Source organism: Lasioglossum baleicum, chromosome 16, assembly GCF_051020765.1.
Source record: "Lasioglossum baleicum chromosome 16, iyLasBale1, whole genome shotgun sequence".
Lineage (NCBI taxonomy): Eukaryota > Metazoa > Arthropoda > Insecta > Hymenoptera > Halictidae > Lasioglossum > Lasioglossum baleicum.
In genome coordinates this window covers 10,187,888-10,210,192 of record NC_134944.1, presented here as the reverse complement: position 1 = coordinate 10,210,192, position 22,305 = coordinate 10,187,888, and the positions used below count along the sequence as shown (strand labels likewise).

At 38.2% G+C, this 22,305-nt stretch overlaps 1 protein-coding gene and 1 long non-coding RNA gene across 2 annotated transcripts in view; one reads left to right on the top strand and one right to left on the bottom strand.

Annotated features, from left to right (window-relative positions):
• The window catches only part of Tmtc2 (Transmembrane O-mannosyltransferase targeting cadherins 2), a 547,199-nt gene that overhangs the window by 419,723 nt on the left and 105,171 nt on the right, over positions 1 to 22,305 (top strand). The window lies entirely within an intron of this gene.
• Positions 746 to 21,415, bottom strand: LOC143216930 (uncharacterized). The gene is made up of 5 exons (XR_013010678.1): positions 21,155 to 21,415; positions 20,452 to 20,588; positions 7,827 to 8,081; positions 7,274 to 7,346; positions 746 to 6,096 (listed from the first exon to the last, which is right to left on the bottom strand). It is a non-coding gene; the product is annotated as an uncharacterized LOC143216930 (long non-coding RNA).

Below are 22,305 nucleotides of genomic sequence, written 5' to 3'. Positions count from 1 at the left end.
CTCCTGATACTTTCTCAATTTTCGAGATTTTCGAAAATTTTCGGCCGTCTGACTTGTCGTTGACTTATACTACTGAATTTAGTGCCACCTCCTTCGATATCATGTGCTCCTGATACTTTCTCAATTTTCGAGATTTTTAAAATTTTTCGGCCGTCTGACTTGTCGTTGAGTTGTACTACTGAAATTTCGAAATTTTTCGGCCGTCTGACTTGACGTTGACTTGTACTACTGAAATTTCGGATACCTCCTTTGACATCATGTTCTCCTAATACTTTCTCAATTTTCGAGGAAATTTTTCGAAAATCTCGAAAACTGAACTTTGTATTAGGAGCACATGATTTCGCAGGAGGTGGCACTAAATTCAGTAGTATAAGTCGACGACAAGTCAGACGGACGAAAATTTTTAAAAATCTCGAAAATTGAGAAAGTATCAGGAGCACATGATATCGGAGGAGGTGGCACGAATTTCAGTAGTATAAGTCGACGACAAGTCAGACGGTCGGAAAGTTTTAAAAATCTCGAAAATTGAGAAAGTATCAGGAGCACATGATATCGAAGGAGGTGGCACTAAATTCAGTAGTATAAGTCAACGACAAGTCAGACGGCCGAAAATTTTCGAAAATCTCGAAAATTGAGAAAGTATCAGGAGCACATGATATCGGAGGAGGTGGCACGAATTTCAGTAGTATAAGTCGACGACAAGTCAGACGGTCGGAAATTTTTAAAAATCTCGAAAATTGAGAAAGTATCAGGAGCACATGATATCGAAGGAGGTGGCATTAAATTCAGTAGTATAAGTCGACGACAAGTCAGACGGACGAAAATTTTTAAAAATCTCGAAAATTGAGAAAGTATCAGGAGCACATGATATCGAAGGAGGTGGCACGAAATTCAGTAGTACAAGTCAACGACAAGTCAGACAGCCGAAAAATTTGTACTTTTCAGGGTTTCCATAAAATTTTCGGGATTTTTGGATTTCTACAGGGTGAGAAATAAGAACACATTAATTTGTATCAATATTCTTTATTTATTACCATATACATTTACATACATACATTTTTATATACAATCTTAAACGTATACATGTCGAGTGTGGAAAAGTGCATACAAATTTCTTTATTTATTCTTTATTTGCCGCTAAATAAAATACAACACACACACACACAGCTCAAGTAGGTACTACAAGACAGAGTTCAGTCTATAAGTCGACCGAACACACACCACACAAGGACCCCTACTACCAATATAACCGTAAAACGACTGACTAGCTCATAAGTCACAATTTTATAATCTGCGATTACATTATATTTTGAATCAGTGGATTCATAACATTGAAACTCTTATTTTCGTTATCTTCTCTCCAAAATCTACAGGATGACATTTTTAAATAGTTAAAAATTTTTGGGTTTCAATCAGCTTTAGCTTCAGATCCGAAAATAGCATTTACTGAAATTGAAAACAAAGTTATAATCAATAGAATTCACAGGACTCGTTCGCGCTCGCGGCGCGACATTAAATTCCAAGGAGAAACGGTGTTCGTCGCGCGCGAAATGGAATGACACCGTGCACGGTCGGACCGTAGCGGCGTTCGTATCGGTTTCTGAATAAATGACGTATTCAAGCTAGCTTATTGTTAGCCCGCGGCTGGGTTCGTCGAAGAATGGTGTAATTGATGGTGGTAAAACTCGTTCATTAATATCTCGGTTCTTGAACGGAATAAAATTTCTTTCACCGGTGGTTTCCGATTCATCGGTGTCGTCGCGCGGAACGGTGAACGGCGGCTCGTCGACAATGGGGCACAATAAATAATTGCCGGCGGATGTAACTGACAACGAGTCGACACGTTCTCCGGTGAAGATGTGGAGGGGCGGGGGAGGGGGGGGTGCGAGAAACGATTCGAGGAACGCAGAAACGTCGGGATCTGCGGAGGGAAAGTGACTGATAGGTGTTAATTACGATCCCTTAACAATCAACCGCAAAACAAGGACGGTAATCCATTAGGAATTATGACAGCGGCGGACTGGCGGACTGGCGGGCAGGGCGCGGGCAGGGCGCGGGCCGGATTAACCAGCCACTCGGAATTCACTGGTGTCGTTATTAGAAATTCCTCGCCCCTCGGCCATTATCCTGTATATTAGTTTGCGAAGCGTACGTCGCGTCGCGTCGCCGCGGACAGACACGGAATCCTCGGCCCGTAGTGTTCACTCTTAACCAGATTAATGGCGGAGTATGCTGATGGCCGAAGCATTCATTATGCCGCCCTCCGAACGAACGTGTATCGTGTCGTTTGACCGAATCCCTCTAACGCACGTCGGATTATTTAATTGGAGACGACATTCCATCTTCTACCGCCCTTGTCACCGCGCTCGGACCCCCGTCCCGCGCCGTCTCCGACGCTTCGTGTTCGCCTAAACGTCATTAGCATCAACAAGGCGGAACCCCCGTGCACGACCGAGTCTCTCACAACCTCGCGACGAATTCCCGCACTTTCGCTTTCCGCGGTCGAAACGCGAAAACATCACGAAATTACGCGCTGAATGCCGCACTGGATTTCTAGTGCAATTAAATTTCCCAGACTCGACGCGATTGTGTTCGCAATTGCCGGAGACGGATTCTCGGGTTACTGTGCGCGGTGTTCGCGCTTACACTAGCCTGCGTTTTTCTTGCGCATGTATTGTATATAAAACAAGTTCGTTATTATAAAACGACTTCATTATTATACGACGAAATGATCTTTAAGGGCCCCTTCTCCTAGCAGACGACTCTCGCGCGTGAATGTGTGGTACACTCACACACCGCTAGACCACGTATACGTACGAGAGGATTGCAAGGGTCCGGGATTCCACTTCTGATTTCTCGATAATGCAAAGACGGGGTTTTCTAGTAGTCAAAATCGCTAGATGATAAATCAATCTAGGGCACTGTTTGCCTCAAAAGGCCTTCTTTTACGTTTCCCAGCAATGGTTTTGCAATATTCGGCTGCATGTTGCCCGTCGGAGAAACTAGTACGGCGACATGACTGCAGCGTCATGAGAGACGGTTGATCTTCTTATATCGAAAGAGCCATTAGTTTCGGTGACGTTATACAATTTCATAACTTAGTAAAATAAACAAGAGATAAGTTTACTGTTAAAACCCAATTGGCGAGCTCCGTCCCAGCAGGCGAAATGTTTACCGCACAGTGTCAGAAGAACAACAACCGGAGAACGGTAAAAATAAAAATACAAGAACCACTCTTCCGCACCACGTTTCCCTTTTCCCACGTACTTCATACAGTTTAGTTTGCATTCACTTCGCCCGGAGCATTACAACTATTGACATTAAATTTCGCCGGAACAACAAACAACAGCTATTTGTTGTCCAAACAATCCCGCGAAAAGATCTGCAATACATTAAATCGGTATTACGAGTTAGCGCAGGCAGAAACTATCGGGAAAGTAGTATGAGTCGGCGCATGGTCGGCCGCTGATACAATAGTGAGCGGCAGTGGCGCAAGTAAACACATAGGCCGACGCAGGCTAGTAGTACAGGTGGGTGCGGAGCCGCGCTCCGACAAGTAGTATTATACGGTATGGGTCAGACTGCCGAAACCAGCGCTAAATGCACCGATCACATTGCATTTCCTACATTTATATTAAACAGGGCTAACGCAGTTAAATAAAATTGAATGATATTACTTAACAGTTTTTGTTGTCGATCTTATCAAGCATTTTTTAAAACGAAATCAGTTTCAGTTTCGTACATTCGCCATTAAAGTGGCATTAAATTTTTGTACGATTCATAGAAATTCGGAAAATTATATTATAAAATAAATGATATTTATAAATTATAAATATAGAAAGAAAATTATAAAATTCGGATTGCATTTTTCGTTGTTAAGTGACGTTTGCCCAATAAAACAAAACGTTTCTATCTCTTTAATAAGGTATTTAAAGTCGAAGCGAGTTTTTTTGATTTCGAAATAAATCCCATTGCCTGCGAAATGCATTTTCTGATGTATCTTAATTCTAACGCTCGCAACTCGCTACAAAATTTGCTAATTAACAATTTCGAAGTATATCGATCGCTTCTCGCGCAACATTACCGAAACAAAAAAACATCTTTGATTTAGTCGATTACAATCTGGACCACCGGACGTGAGTGTAGACACGACGAGCATTTATCAGGCGTTTAACCAGCGAGCAGAAGCCACCAGCACGAGGAAAAAGGAGCAGGATTTTACAGGCCGATCGACACGCGGCGGACGATCGCGCGAAATCCGAGTGTGATTAATTACCAACAAGCTCGAACTTTTCCGGGTCGCGGTGCATTTTCGTGGCCGCGGCCACGCGGTTGCGAAGCGTTGACTCCGCGCATCGATCACTGGAAAATTAGATGGATTGCCGTGCAATATCTTAATAGTACAGCCGATATCGGAATATCCCTCGGGCCGAGGACTTTCTGCGCGCGTCAGAGTAACGTCAAGCGGCCGTCGTCCTTCGTCGTACTTATCGCGCCGCCGATGAGCCCGCGCATGAACCGTGAATTCCATTAATCAGCGAAATTAACAAGACCGCGGGGGCCGATAGGCGGAGAGAGAGAGAGACTCGCGCGGAGGGGGGTTATCGTTTGATTAATTACGCTCACGCTGCACTTTGCATTTATCTCGGAATCTAGCCGTTCGACCCTTGATATTTCCGAATTACGACAATTTCGTGGCGAGCGACTCGGTTAGGTTCGTAGAGAGCTGCCGACGCAATCTTCGTCGGAGGATAGGAACGAACCTGTCGAACGGAAACGACGGTCCCGCAGTATTGGACAAGTGTCGGGATGCCCGTATGGATCGTACGAAATTAGCCGGATTACCCTTACGAGCACTTAACACGATTGATTCGCTCGAACAAGATCTCCTGCCCCTCCCCCTGCCCCGCAACTCCCCACTATTCTCGCCTTGTGTCCCTTTTATGGCTCCCCCGTGGGAAGGAAATCCTCCAAGCAGTGGAATGATCTCGGAGAAATTGTCCTTTTGAAGAAGAGGCTCCGATGATGGTTTTTGGAACGTTGCAATGTCGTGTGATTCGTCGTGATAGCTGAAAAAAGCTCAGTATAGTATACTTATTCTTTCGTATATACAATGTTTGTTAAACCCCATACGCTCCTCAAAAATTGTTGCATAAAAGTGACCAGGATAATAATTCACCGATTTTTGTTCTACACATTAAAGGGGTGGACTCGTTTCATGGATTGCAAAAATAATGCAAAGATGGGGGTTTTCAGTAGTCAAAAGGGCTAGATAAAAAATTAATCTAGGCCGCAGTCGCCCTCAAATGTTTAGTTTTACGTTTACAAAGCGTAATTTGCATTATTCGGGAATATGTAGCTGTCGTAGCTTTATGAAAATAACAGTTTTATGCTTCCGAATAATGGAAATTACGCTGCATTTTCACGTGAACGTAAAAATAGGACTTTTGAGGGCGATCGGGACCCTAAACACCCCATATTTGCAATCCTGAAAACGAGAGTCTACTCCCTTAAATCAACAAGTTGCTACTTAACACTTTACCCACCGGAAGACTATTAATAGGATTTTCAATAATTTTTCTGTAACAAAAGAAAGCATAGAACGTTATTGAGGATGCACTTGCTACTTCACAATGAAAATTGCTGTTGCCATTGAAAGTTCCATTAAAAAGTGTTTAGCCATGTACCATAGATTTTTCAAAATTAGGCAATAATCACCGGTCGGTAATGTGTTAAAATAGTAATTTGGTGAATTTTCACCCGAAGGAACGCATGTGAGTTAACACAATAAAAATAAAAGGTTAAATTAGACCCTAGGGACCGAGAAATTTGTAACTTTGGTCTAAATAATCCCGTAAAACGAGGAAATTCCGAAAATCCAAATTTTAGTGTTAGAAATCCATTGGTTCCAAAGTTATGCGTGTTCAAAAAGCTCAGCGTTTTTCAGCGTTCTTGACCGGTAAGGGCGCCGCCATGTTCGTAGAGACTCAGTGTCGCGCGTCGTCCAATGAGATGGCGCAACAAGCACGCGATGATGTCGGTAACGTAGATTTCCAAACGTAGACGAGCCGGCCTGATTATTATAGTGTCTCGTATCTGTTGAAATGATTAAGAAGTTAATGTCTGTTCTTTGTTATAATTAAATAAGAAAATTTGTATTGTGCGTGAAGATCTGAATTCCACTTACATTACATCTTGTCTGTGCTCATTTTAAAATGTGACGTCTCTACTTTCACGCCTTTGAACACGGTCATCTCAAAGACCCCATTTTATCATAAAACGTAGTGGAAGGCTGAAGTTGCTTTTCTTCATTTCAAGTGGAAATTCAAGTGACTTTGCGGAGTTGAAAAAATTTTTTTCCACATTCGTTTCAATTTAATCTTATGATAAAAAGTTCTTTTATAATCACCTCTCAAAAGTTGATCTGCGATCTTTTGTCACGGTTTTATTGCACTTCAAAGAAAAAGTGTCACGTCAGCACTGGGAAGTTTAAGGATACGACGGTGGAGACTTCTCTCTTTAAAATGAGCACAGATTGAATTATGTGAAATTGTTTTACACAAAGTGACAGTGTGGTTCTACAATATTTATAATTTATATTTATAACATTTATAATTATTATACAGATCATTATGCAACTTCTCATTGGACTGAACTATTAAACAGTTAATAGTTCATAATAAGAATGAAATGTAAAGATAATTATGCAACTTCTGATTTGCCTGAACCATTAAAAACAGTTAACATTGAAACACATTAAACAATGTTCTGAATTGTAACCTTGCATTAATTTTAAAGCAAATGTTTTACACTTCATAATAAGAATAAAATGTACAGAGATCATTATGCAACTTCTGATTTGCCTAAACCATTAAAGACAGTTAACATTAAAACACATTAAACAATGTTCTCAATTGTATCCTTACATTAATTTTAAAGCAAATGTTTTATATTTTTCATAATAAGAATAAAATAAAATTATTTATGTGACGTAATATTCTTTGTTTTGAAATCATTTAAACGCAGTGTGTTTATGTATCATTGTGTATATACTGAGGCTTGTGTGCTTCCTCAAGATGAAACATACACGTATACACACACTATACACAACACATGTATACATAGCTGCACCCTCTGCGTATATTACCAAATTTGTGTTTAGGTAATCAGAATTCAGTTTAAGATATCATTGATACACACATACACAGAGTAGTATTAGTTCTAGGTCCGAACATTATGCTACTATTATGATACAAATAATAGCACAAAATACCTTCTCGTAGTTTTCATCCATTTTCAGTTTACACGTTGGTTCGACCAACTGTGTTTCGTTTATAATCTCGCATCTGAAACAAATATATCAAATTACAGAACAGCCAATCGAAAAATAGGAAATTAAAATATTCAAAACAGAAATTGGAAGAATTGTATATGCAAGGGAGTAAAATTTTTACACTTTATCCCCATAGAAGTACTGAATAATAATGATGGGAATCAAGTGCAATTATAAAACTTCTGAACAAATTTTTTATTCAATGAAAATCTGAGGTCACCTTGACGATTTTATATGGCGCTATATATTTTTTAATTCATATTGTTTATAGCTGATGACAGAAACGAATTCAGCGACTTATTATACAATGACCTTGGGATGACCTTGAGCTCAGAAATTCGTAGTAATTAATGAGAAAACACCCTGTAGATACGACGAATTTTCTGTGTTTGAAATGTTTGATCAGTAATTTCATTAACCTTCTCGTTCTTTTTTTTTTTTGTTGAACGATAATATTGTTTGAATTATTCGGTATACTAATTTTCTACTGTACCAGCAAAACTACTCCGCTCCGGCTGTTTTCTATCGCTATTCGTTCGGTCGCTGCAAGTAATTGGTGAATCGTACTGATTGCTTGTCATTTTTCCTCGTCTTTTATACCGTTTTCGTGAAACTGCCGACAGCCAATCAGCGTACACCAATTGTCGCTTTGAAACAAAGTCAACGCACGGTATTTTTCGAGCGCAGATACGCGCCAGTGAATCCACCGTTACCAGGGACCGAACTATTGTTAAGGGGGCATTGTAGTCTGGAACACGATATGTTAGATTAACTCCGGGATTTTTTCACTGTAAAACTACGAAACTTTGCCGTATTGAATGATTGTTAGGATATTTTTAGATAAAGGGAAAATACTGACGAAAAGTATTCGAACAGCTCCCATGATTCCTGCGATTTCTACCATTCATCGCGAAAAGACAGGTCTAGCATTATTTATGTTATTTCGTATTAGTATCTTGAAGAAGAAGAAATTAAGAATACCACAAACAAGAGACATGTTCAAGATTAAAAAATACATCATTCCATTAAAAAAACAAAGTTGACATTCATATATGACCTTCACGCGTCTACTCACGAAAAAATACTATTAAAAACTACATCATTCCATTTAAAAAAAACAGAGTTGCCTTCGTATATTAAATTTATAAAAATAGAAAATCAGAAATAACAGGAGAATTATAAAATTATAAAATTAGATTGAAACGATCACGTCGGTCGTTAACTTCCGGTTATCCGTGTGCCGAAGTTCGTTAATAAATCCGTTTTTCCTTACAATTCCAATAAAAGAAATCAGTGTCAAATTACCGATTCCATCAGCAACCGGTGGGAATCGATGCCCGCGACGCCCGACCTCGGAAAAATTCAGCTCCGGAGGGTCTCGATGGCGGTCCACGTGCAGTTCCGTCGGCTGAAAGTCCGACGACCGGGGTTGAACTCGATTCCGCTTTACCTCGCCAGGTGAAACTTCCCCTTTAAAAGGTTTTTTTCGCCGGGAGTTTGGTAACAGCGGCGTATTTCGAGGGTAGCCACTTCTCGGTCCCCGAGACGGGTCCCTGGCCACCCTTCGGGCTCGCCACTTTTTAGCCAACCCCTAACTGACTCTCGTCGGTTTCTATCCTGCAGCTGCGATACTCTTTCCCTCCGCATCCCTCTGTCTCTCTTTCCCCGGAGCGGTGTAAAAAAAGAGGAACGAGTGAAAAGGAAGAAGCGAACATGAGCGGGCCGGATCGGACCGGGTCAGGCAAACGCATTTAGATACACACACAGACACTTGCGGTCGATACGTGCAGGAACGTCAACTTAGGCACGCGGACAGACGCACATACGAGGTGTGTAAATTTAGTAATGAGATTGGCAACGTAGCATTCGATCTGGCAACACTTGGGACGCGGACTTGGAGGGGCGGCATGTGAACATGTGAGTAAGTCACGTAAAAGTCACGTAATAAAATAATGAGAAAGAAAGAAGTTTTGTAATTCGATTAGTACCCTCGGGTCCGTGCTGTTTCTTAGATCCTGCAGTTCAAATGATATCGTGTTTGGTGTCATGTTAATCATAAAAATGCCACAAATACGTTGGCGAAAATCACGTAATAAAATGATGAAAAAGAAACAAGCTTTGTAATTGGATTTGTACACTTTGGTCCGTACTGTTTCTTAGATCCTGCAGTTCAAATTATATCGTGTTAAATCTCATTTTAATCACAAAAATGCCACAAATAAGAAAGTCACATTATAAAATAATGAAAAGGAAGAAGTTTTGTAATTGAATTAGTACCCTTGGGTCCGTTCTGTTCCTTAGATCCTGTGCTTCAAACTATATCGTGTTCAGTCCCATTTTAATCAGAATAATACCACATAAATAAGTTGGCGGAAGTCACGTAATAAACTAATGAGAAAGAAAGAAGTTTCGTAATTGGATATAAGTACCCTTGGGTCCGTACTGTTTCTTAGATCCTGCAGTTCAAACTATATCGTGTTCGGACTCATTTTAATCAGAATAATGCCACGTAAATAAGTTGCAGGTTTTTTACATTAAAAAATTATGAATGGAGAATATTTTGAAGGGGATAACATTCACGTAGACGAACAAACAACATTTTCGTCTGAAAAATGAAAATTCCCGTTATTTTTCGAACACACCTCGTACGTATCGACGGGCCTCACACATTTTCACTTCGGCCCGGTCGATAGAGTACTCCCGTGTACATTCGGAATCGTAATATCGCGGCGACGGCGACGAGGTTCCCATAAATTTTTGCCAATAGAATAATTCCCAGCCGCGTTATTCGAACGAATTCATTTTACGAGCATGTTCCGTTCCACGGGGGTCGCGCCTTTTGTGTAGGGAACGAGTGCGGGGGGCGGGGTTTTGACGTCTAATTGCGCGCGCGCGGGATTCGCGGTAAAATTCGGTACTCTCCGGGCGATACCGCGATTGTTGTTCGGTCTCGCGGCCCGCGCGAATTAGCGCGAATTATGCACAATAACTTCGCGAATAGTATTTTATCCGGGTGCGATTCAACGAAATGGATTTCACGGGCCGGGTAACCCGTCTGAAACGCGCCGCTCGGAATCCGCTCGGGACGCCTGGCAGGCACGCCTCTTGTAGTAGTAACTATAATATAATACTACGGGATTCCAATTTCGCCGAAATGAATTTTGATTCCGCGCTGCCAAGCCCGGGAACCGCCCGCGATACACGTTTCTTGGGCACCCATCCGACGATTCTATCTGCTAATCCTTAACACACGGAGGCTCTTTGCGAGGGTGGTCTGGTTAACAAGCGAATGTTGCACACTCGGTGTGTAAATAACAAACTTTTCGTTTTGGAAAGTGCGGATTGGGAAAGTGGCCTAAATTTGACCGGCTCACAGTGGAGTATTCTACCCGAAAAGTCGGAAAAAACTATTTGAACGTTAGGACTCATGACCATAATTAGACACCGGATTTTACGCATTTACACAAAAAAACTTTTTAAAAACCACGCTTATATTAAAATGCACTAGAAAGGAGAAAATAATTTTTTTCCTGGTTCTCCGCAAAATACCAAATCCAGTTAAGCAATTTTTCTTTGTTAACCAAAATTTTAATCAATTAGTTCAAAATTTCTTCTGTTATAAAATTAATGTCGGAATAGATAGAACAATCTAATATAAATTTAAATAAAATCATGACATTAGTGACTATAAATCAAAGCGTGGATCCACGAAGATTACATCAATATGGTTGAGCGCTCCACACTTTTATTTTTATAGTCACTAATGTCATGATTGTACGTCTATTTAGCTTTAGAAATATATAGCTACAATATTACATAAGATATTATCAAATCCATGGATTACAAAATTTAAGAATATTGTAATGTTGTTTTTAACGTAACAAAGGCATTAAGGGACGAAATAAATTTTTATTTTATTCCTGCTACCCCCGCAACACATGTTGAATATTTTTAATCTGCATAAAGATCCGCAGTGTAATCATCACATTGCACACAATAGCGAAATTTCAATAACGCAGTAAATATAAAGTAAAATGGAGTGGGGTAAGTCCGCCCGAGTTTTTGCAAAGTTGGACTTTAAACTGATGTATTTTCAGTCTTGTATGTAAAAACTTAACTTCTTGGTGTCAAACTCTTGTCACAGTTATTACTGATGAATTAGTATTATGTAGGATTCTAATTTTGCTTGAAAATTATCGTTTTGATAGCATATTGTACAAAGTCTCAACTAGGACTCAACTAAAACCCCGAAAATGGGGCAAGTCCGTCTCTGAGAGTTAAAAATGCTTTCGAACCGTGTTTCAAGTGCTACGGAGCAAGAAAAAAATGATTAACAAGCCTGCTATAAAATGCTTCTTATTGCATTAAATATATTGTTTAGTTTTATAGTTACCCATTTTTAAACAAACAAGTTATGCTGAAATATGAAAGGGGATACAGTGATATTAAAACAAAGTTTAAAAATACTTTCGAACCTTGTTTCAAGTGCTACGGAGCAAGAAAATAATTATTATCAAGCCTGTTACAAAATGCTTTTTATTGCGTTAAATATATTGTTTAGTTTTATAGCTACCCATACAGTACGGACTTACCCCACCGTGACAGTACGGACTTGCCCCATGTAGTAATATTTACGGGGCAAGATCATCTTAGTGTTTTTCTCAATAAATTTGAAAAAATACAATAAAAACGGTTTATTTAATGTAAACCTACATCAATATTTGTTGTACTTACCTAAAACAACAACACAGAATATATTAATAACTTGTAAACGATTGCACGTTCAGGGTAACCTCAAAGTTGTACGTGTACCTCGCACGTGACTATTTGGCATTCGTTGATTTAAGCGAGGAAAACGCCTTTATTCTTGGGCGACATCTACGTAGAATAGTTCATACTAATTTATACTACATTAATAAATACAAGCTAGAGAAATTTCGTTCATATTATAATAAAAATATCCAATTAACGGACTTGCCCCGTAGACGGACTTACCCCACTCCACCTTAATAGTAAAAACTCACAAACTCGATAATGCATGTTTTCATCGTGAACGGAGAAAGACGACATGTTAATAAGCAATCGACCCAGATAGAAACAAAGTTAAAACGAACGTTGGTAATTGATAACTCGATTCAGCGGCCATCTCGAAATAAATGTGACAGGTTGTCCGGGCCGTTTACGGTTCATCCGGCTGTCGTGTTTCAAGTCAGCGTCACCTTTTATTATCCCTTACAAAGGGGATCCATTGTTGCCGAATGAATTTCAGTTTGGATTTTCCACATTGCCGGAGTACACACATCGGAGTCCCCCATTCAGGAGACAGGAGGCATTCAACGAAAAGGGGATGCGTGCGCGATTGCAGCAGTGGTCCATAAATTGACGTCCAATCGGTTCACTAATTACTCGGACGAGCCGTGTTTTAAAAGCGGAGGCTGTTACGAGCGATTTGAGTCGGTAACAGGACCAAAAAAAAAGAAGGCCTCCGCAACGGCAACGTGGAATTTCGGTATCAATTGGGACACGGGTCACTTTGCCTCGTTGATCGTACCTGGTACTGTAACGAACGGGATAGATTGAAATTTGCATCTGTGACACCGGCTACACTTTGAATGTTGAGCAAGGGCGAACACATCAGTTGATTCTGTCTACGCCAATGTCCTTTTCAATAACTTTATTGCGACCGCGCGTGTACGTCAGAGTTTCTGCAGCACATTGCTACTCAATTCTCGTCTTTTAAGCTTTCGTCATCCGGGTGGATAAAAGTCACGTTTTCAGTGGAGGTCAATTTATTTCGAAATTACAGAATGAATGGATATGCAGTTCCAAATCACTTTTCAACGTTTTCATCGTGAAAACAGGCTCAAATGGAGTACCAATGTATTTCAATCAATTGAATAAATAGGTACGTAAATAGGGAAAATAATTTTGGCACTAACCTTTTCATTTTTAACAACCAGGATGTTCTATTTGAAAAACTGAATTAATTACAGTATATGTATCATAATTTTCGCATATGAATAAATAGGAAAAATAATTCAGAAACTAATCTTTTCCATTGTTACCCCACAACTACTCTCCTGGTCGAGGTAAATTCATTTTTCACGACCAGGATGTTCTACTTAAAAATCTGAATTAATTACAGTATATGTACCTGGGTATTTAACGCGTGTCAGATTTTTCTCAGAATTTTCGCATGTGACTAACTTGGGATAATAATTCCGAAACCAATCTTTTCCAATGTTACCCTACAACTACTCTCTCGGTTGAGGTAATTTCATTTTTCACAACCAGGATGTTCCACTTAAAAATCTGAATTAATTACTGTATATGTACCTGGGTATTTAACGTGTGTCAGATTTTTCTCAGAATTTTCGCATATGAATAAATAGGAAAAATAATTCAGAAACTAATCTTTTTCAATGTTACCCCTCAACTACTCTCCTGGTCGAGGTAATTTCATTTTTCACAACCAGGATGTTCCACTTAAAAATCTGAATTAATTACTGTATATGTACCTGGGTATTTAACGTGTGTCAGATTTTTCTCAGAATTTTCGCATATGAATAAATAGGAAAAATAATTCGGAAACTAATCTTTTTCAATGTTACCCCTCAACTACTCTCCTGGTCGAGGTAATTTCATTTTTCACAACCAGGATGTTCCTCTTAAAAATCTGAATTGATTACTGTATATGTACCTGGGTATTTAACGTGTGTCAGATTTTTCAAAGAATTTTCGCATATGACTAACTTGGGATAATAATTCAGAAACCAATCTTTTTCAATGTTACCCTACAACTACTGTCCCGGTTGAGGTAATTTCATTTTTCACAACCAGGATGTTCCACTTAAAAATCTGAATTAATTACTGTATATGTACCTGGGTATTTAACGTGTGTCAGATTTTTCTTAGAATTTTTACATGTAATTAACTTAGAAAAATATGACTAAGTAGGGTGGGGAGAGAGTCCACTGGCGTTCGGTTTCCAGATCTTGGGCCTCTCCCCATTTATCCCCGTTCCTCCCCCAGGGGGTGGGAATCCGTAATGAGTGATTACCGCTACGTTAAAAAAGAGGCCTGGGATAGAACATAGTGCACCCTATCGTCCTAGCACTGAGCGATGTCGAGCCAGCACCTTCAAAAGAAGAAGAATGGCAGCGGTTTGCTCATTTCGGAAGAAACACCGTCGACTTCTATCGGATCAGGACAATAGCATAACCATTTAAGCCGATCACCAGTCTCTATACTACTTCGTGGACTGTGCAGTTTCGCCTACTAATAATCATGATTAATAAAACAACAGAGCGAGGTTCGCGGGCTGAATGCTCGATCGAACTCCTTAATCCATCGATCCGTGGAGGGAAGTGTTGGCAGAGCCCACAAGAACGGTCGGGTTAACCAGAAAATTGCAAGGCACACACAAAACTCGACCGCACGATGGAATCTTAATTCGCGGAGCGCAGCGGGTAGCTCGGAGTTCGGAGGCCCGCCTCGGGTTTTCGTCTTTGTTCACCCGCGGCCGGTGCCTTTCTTACTTCGTCCCCGTGGTTCTTACGTAGTCTGGCTCTCCCCACGGGCTCTCGCGCGCGTCTTATTCTCTCCCATTCGTAATTAGGAAGCAAACAGAGCGGCGGTCTTGCCAAGTTGGCGGAGTCGGAGATGAAACAGCAGTTTCCGTCCGCCCATTCTTCTTCCGACCACGCCACTGCGCCGAGCCGCGCCGTTGGCCATCTACCGCGCGCGCTTTCGACTTCGCCGTCGCCGGACCCACCTGACCTTCCTTCTCACAGTCGCTCCGTACCAACGTCGAGCAATTCCAAAGGGCCAACGACGATGTTTCACGCTGCCAAATACACGATCCGGCCGCTCGCTGCTTCCCAAAGTAGGGTCAGCAGACGCGTCGACCACCGGATCGAATAAATCACCGGATACGAATAACTCGATACTTTCAATATCTGTGAGGCATCCGTGCTTTGATGCAATTACTCCAGGGCGCTTTGAAAGATCAAGCGGAGGGCCGCGAACGCTGATGTATAGGGCGTTCGCGTCGTTACTGGACAGCGTTTTTTTCTTAAAAACTATCATGATCATAGACAAATTAAAGAGGAAAGAGTTATACTGTCTTTTGCAAGTAATGTAATTTTTTTTACCTGCGTTATTCTTTTAGAGAAGCAACGTTCATTTCATGGCTACACCTTGACCTTCAATATTTTAAATGGAATGCTATACATTCTATTAGGGTAAACTGCCCAAATATGAACCACTTTTTGTTGGTCATTTTTTGATTATTTTAGAATGTTCTTTTTCGTCCAAAAAATTACCAGTTGTAGATGCATCTCCTCCCTACAAGATTCGGGGGTCAAGTTTGTTCAAAAATTAATACAGCTTGGGAAAAATATTTTTTTTTTTTGTGGTGTGTCATTTGCAGGTTCCAGCGAAAGGAGTTCTTAATATGGTACACCTTGAGTCCCCAATATGACACCTAGTGCCATATTCGGCAACCAAGATACCAAGAATATCTACAGCTATACCCATATTAGGGAACCCTTGGTAGTGTCATATTAGGTGACTATACCATATTTGGGCACTTTATTCGTATATGACACGTTCAAGGTCGGACAAGGTTACAAATGGAAGAAACACTGATAAGATAGAAGATAAGTAGAATAGGATAGAAAATAAATGAACGAGATTTAAAATTCTTAAAATAAATGTACAATACCGACGAATAATACCATTTTAAAAATACACTTGCAAATGCACTGTGCAAGGGGGTGAATAGAAAATGGATAATAATAAAATTAAAAATTCTTCAAAAAGTATGTAGAATGAAATATAAAATAAATGAGAGCCACAAAAGGTGAACAAGAGTTGCAGTTTCGAAGATCAATAAAATAGGATAGAATATAAAACGAATCAAACACAAAAAGAGGAATGCGATTCAAAATTTTGAAGGTAAATAGAATAAGATAGAACATAAACGAGAGTTGGAAAAAATGAAAAGATTAAAAGTTTTAAAAATAAATAGAATAGAATACAATCTACAATACAAAAATGAAAGAGGAAAAGGTTTGAATGCTTTTGCAAGCAATTAATAGTAATGTAATGGTGACCTTCAACTTTTTGAATGGATATATACAATAATTATATAATAAAAAAAAATACAAATTAAAAAATTATATAATATATATATATATATATATACAATATAAAAATATATATAAAATATATATAATTTTTAAGTAATTAATTTTTGTGGAGGTAATTGATTCGTCATTACTTGATATAATTTTTCTATAAGGTAACTTCACACCTTAGAAGAACGAAATAAATTCGAATTGTTATGTTAGTGGAATTAAAACACTATCTGAATTGATAAAAAATATTTTTATTACGAATCATACGCTTCATAGACGTTCAATACGTCTCGCAGTAATATTAATTTGTCCCGTACTGCGGTAAATTGATACGTTTTGATATCATCCGTGACATCGACCGGGGATCAATATGAACCGGAACTAAAGTTTACTTTTAATTAGACTTTTCAATACAAAATTGTACGAATCAATTTCCCGGCAACATTGTATATAATACACCTATACATATTACAATCGTGTTGTAGAAAATTTTTTCATCTGAATCGTGTATCAAATTTCATCCAATTAAAACAATATTCCAATCGAACAGTTTTCTAACCAGCCCACACGGATTATCCAAATTTACCTTTTTTCCATTTGCGTTGTACATATAAACATTATTTCAAAAGTTCCTCTTTGGGAAAAAAACATGCGAAACCAAATGATTTTTATTGTATTTTTAATTGATCAATTAACTTTTATAAAAACGATAGAAATTGTTCGCTGGACAACATCTCAATTTGATTCGATGTCTTCAATATAAAACCTGCACAATACCGACGAATAATACCATTTTAAAAATACACTGGCGTAGCAACTGCATTGTACAAGGGGTTGTGAATAGACAGGATAATAATAAAATTACAAAATTCATTAAAATGTATGCACACTAGAATGGAACATAAAATAAATAAAAGCCCAAAAAGGTGAACTTTAAAATTTCGAAGATAAATAAAATGGGATAGAATATAAAACGAATCAAAGTCAAAAAGTGGAACGCGATTCGAAAATTTTCAAAAATGGAAGTCAACAGAGCACCGAACAAACAGATTCTTATTTTATTTAACAGCTTCAAAACGATTTTAGACCTGGACAGATTTTAAATTCCGAAACCCTATATTTATGAAACTATGAATATTTCTCACGACGATAACGTGCTGGCGCATATTTCGGTATTCATAAAATATGATTAAAAATACTGGTATTTTACGGGTACCGCATAAACGGCAGAGATAAAGATTGAAATATTTTGCGGGTAAGTTCTGGGAGTATTGAACATCAAAAACATGAAATATTTTAATATTTATCGTCTGGAGCAAATAGCACGATCACGAGTTATAAACATACTAACACGAGAAAGCACGAACGAAACGTTTCGAGCAGACAAGATTATACATTTCATATTTTATGCACTTTTCTATCTGCACTATTTATCTTTTTAACGACCCATTATTTTCTTGAATTCCAGCGAATATATGTATACAGATTGTCTCAAAAATGAACCTCCTTGACAGGGGCGTTTCCCACGGTCATTTCAAGTAACTTTTTCCTTTGCGAAAATGTTCTCCGAGGTTTTGTTCAGCAGTTATTAATGAAAAACACGGACCAACCAGAGCGCGGCAACCGCGGAGAGACTCTGGCTCGGCCAATAGCAACGCTACGCTCAGCGCGATGTCGCCGATTCTGAATCCGCCCACTTTATTGGTCCCCGCTGTGATTGGTCCGTGTTTTTCGTTAATAACTCCTGAACGGAGCCACGTAGAACATTTTCGCAAAGGAGAAAGTTGCTTCAAATGAGTTCAGGAGTCATCTAAAGGAAGTGCAACATTTTTGGGACGCCCTGAGAATGATTAATTACAGATTAATTTCACAATAAGCACAGTATGAACGAAGAATGAATAAACTCGACAAGTATGTACCATATGTATGTATAATTGGATAACTACCCCTAATAAGATTAATTATAATAAAAAGATGAAGTCATAATTTTTATGAGAAAGTATACAGAAACATTGCCGATGGTACAGTGTTTAATAATCGAGGAATTCGCGCAACCCCTGATGAAAGACAACGAACGCACACAGTGCAACCATTCGCAGAAGAATTAATTAACTGGTTTGTGTTCCTGTGACACATTCGCGAGAAAACACGTCCGCTGCAACGGCAGTATAAATATAGCAGTATCTGAAATAACAACTAGAAAATACACCGTCTAATATATGCAGTCGGAGGGAGGGGGGCGGTGGTGGGTGGCGGGAAAAAAAGAAAAGCGGTCGCGGAACGAGCAATATATCACCGTGCGAAAAACACTCGTTTCCACGACTTCTCGAGTTGGCAACGGGAAAAACGTTTGCGACGATGCAGCTCCACGACCGATGGGGGTTGGCCTGGGGCGAGGACGAGGACGGGAATGAGTAAAAAGCGTCTAGAAGCTATACGATTTTCGCGGCGGTTGATTCGACACTTCGCGTTACGAGGAGACGGAAGACGCGAAGCAGAAACGAGGACGCGAAGTTGCATCTACACTCATACTCGCACAGTGATCCGAGCGGCCGATATAGCAGTTCGTTTACTTTCTCAATGTTTAGCAATGTCAAAAATGTTTAGCAATGTCGAAAATGTTTAGCAATGTCGAAAATGTTTAGCAATGTCGAAAATGTTTAGCAATGTCGAAAATGTTTAGCAATGTCGAAAATGTTTAGCAATGTCGAAAATGTTTAGCAATGTCGAAAATGTTTAGCAATGTCGAAAATGTTTAGCAATGTCGAAAATGTTTAGCAATGTCGAAAATGTTTAGCAATGTCGAAAATGTTTAGCAATGTCAAAAATGTTTAGCAATGTCAAAGTCAAAAATGTTTAGCAATGTCAATGTCAAAAATGTTTAGCAATGTCAAAGTCAAAAATGTTTAGCAATGTCAATGTCAAAAATGTTTAGCAATGTCAATGTCAAAAATGTTTAGCAATGTCGAAAATGTTTAGCAATGTCGAAAATGTTTAGCAATGTCGAAAATGTTTAGCAATGTCGAAAATGTTTAGCAATGTCGAAAATGTTTAGCAATGTCGAAAATGTTTAGCAATGTCGAAAATGTTTAGCAATGTCGAAAATGTTTAGCAATGTCGAAAATGTTTAGCAATGTCGAAAATGTTTAGCAATGTCGAAAATGTTTAGCAATGTCGAAAATGTTTAGCAATGTCGAAAATGTTTAGCAATGTCGAAAATGTTTAGCAATGTCAAAAATGTTTAGCAATGTCAAAGTCAAAAATGTTTAGCAATGTCAATGTCAAAAATGTTTAGCAATGTCAATGTCAAAAATGTTTAGCAATGTCGAAAATGTTTAGCAATGTCGAAAATGTTTAGCAATGTCGAAAATGTTTAGCAATGTCGAAAATGTTTAGCAATGTCAAAAATGTTTAGCAATGTCAAAATCAAAAATGTTTAGCAATGTCAATGTCAAAAATGTTTAGCAATGTCAATGTCAAAAATGTTTAGCAATGTCGAAAATGTTTAGCAATGTCGAAAATGTTTAGCAATGTCAAAAATGTTTAGCAATGTCAAAGTCAGAAATGTTTAGCAATGTCAATGTCAAAAATGTTTAGCAATGTCGAAAATGTTTAGCAATGTCGAAAATGTTCAGCAATGTCGAAAATGTCGATATTAATGTAATTTAATCAAAATTATAATTCAAACAAGCATTTGGAAATGAACATTTTATGAGTATGATTGTCGATCAAAAGAATTACTAATTTTCTTTTATCTATTATAATATGTCTAAAAAAGTTTTAGTTTTTAATGAAGAGCATTCTTCTATCTTGAAAATGCATACCTTAAAGTTAGAATTACAGTTCGTCTAATTATATTAAATAAATAATTCTTAACAGACTGATGAAAGATGTCGAAACAATTTCCCTTTGACATGAAATATATTATGACTTCCAAATAGTTCCGCATTTTTTAAAATTGGAATATTTTCATTATACCTTTCCTTGTATGAGATGCGGCAAGAATCATCTCCACCTTCGTCCTTCTTCAGGAATTATTATTGATTAAATCGTCACAGGTACTTCAGTGGATATTGATGTTTATCGAATGTATATTGCTTTCTAAATGTCCATCCCTGCAAAAACAATTAAATTAATAAGACTTGTAAACACTGACAGTTAAATTAATAAAAATTGTACAAGCATTTAATTTACAACACATTTTTTCACAAGTGTTTATCCTATAAAAAATCATGATCACCCTTAATTTTAAAAAATCGATATATATTCTTGATTTGATAATATTGTAGCTGATATCAAAACGAATCTGACTCGGGAAAGTACCGGGTGTTTCAAAATAATATTTCTTCACCTCTGAATAGGTGGAGATCTGTTAAAAAAAAAATAATGGACCGCAAATATTGACCTTGACCACTTCTTCAAGGTGAAAATTGTTTTTTTCATCATATAGTATTCATCGCGAAAAACAAAAGTCTCATAGGAACTGTAGGGATCTCGAGTCACCAGTTCTCTTAAAAAACAACTGTAAAGTTTCGTCAACTATTTCATTCCACATGTCTATAGGGTGTCTTCCGGGTCTAGTCAATGTCAAAATGGTCTCTGGAGTCTCGAAGACTCATCACCGCTAAAGGCCAGCTGCGCAGTCACAACATTGTTTGTCTTTACAAATTCCACAACGCACCAACTATGTTGTCACGGAACCACCGCCATTTTACTGGAATGAGACGTTCCATGTTAGTCAGGGTATCAATTTCGTGAAGTGCTCGTCCTCGTGACATCAGAATACAATGTAAATGTCACCATTAATGCTTGGAGTGTCGATATTCTATGTTTAGGTAGTCCATAAAATATTGATGGACTTCAGCAAGCTGGAGTGAAATAGAAATGTATTTTCTTTCGTAATATGTTCAATAGGTTGAAATAACATAACAGTATTTTTAAATTCTTCTAATATTTTTTAATTTATTTTAACATTTTTAAAAATTCTTCTAATAATATTTTTAAATTCTTCCAATAACATTTTTAAATTCTTCTAATAATATTTTTAAATTCTTCTAATATTTTTACTACTAATTTTTGTCATAAATGCATAACATTTTGTCGTAAATTGCATAAAATGCATAACTAGACACGGTCTAGTTATTTTATATATCACCATTTCATTACACAGATATAGAAAACGACATCATTTATAGATATCGATAATTTACGTTAATTATAATAATAATAAATAACGGATAGATAAAGGTAACAGTAAAACATTTTATACTTCAACTATTTGTAATAGATATTGATATACCTATAAAATTATATACGACATAATATAGTTACTTCATACGACAACCAATTATACGGTTTAGCAACAACATATTAATTAAAAATGATAAATTATGGATTTCACAACAATAACAAAAGCAAAACTTATTCTCACTTATAATTGGATTTTGCAAAAGGCACTTTGAAAAATAGTTATACCTAGACGACTTCTAATTTGATGAAAAATTTAAAAAAAGAGAAATCAAATAAATTGTCAACCTAGGTGACCGTATTTTCGATGCGGTGTAATTTCGGAGTATCGATTGGAGAGACTCGTGGTCGACATGTGGCATCGAATGTAACGTGGCTGACGTGTCTGACCATTGATTACCTCTTCCACTAGCTTTACATACCGCAACATCGGTTTTGTCTATTTTTCATCCTTTCGCTATTTATCGTCCAGCCAGCGGCTGTTACTACCCTGCGCAGTGGACAAGTCCGTTATGTGAAAAAAAATCACATAGCAACGGATATTTACAATCAATTACAGAAATAGAAACAGCATGCAATAGACAG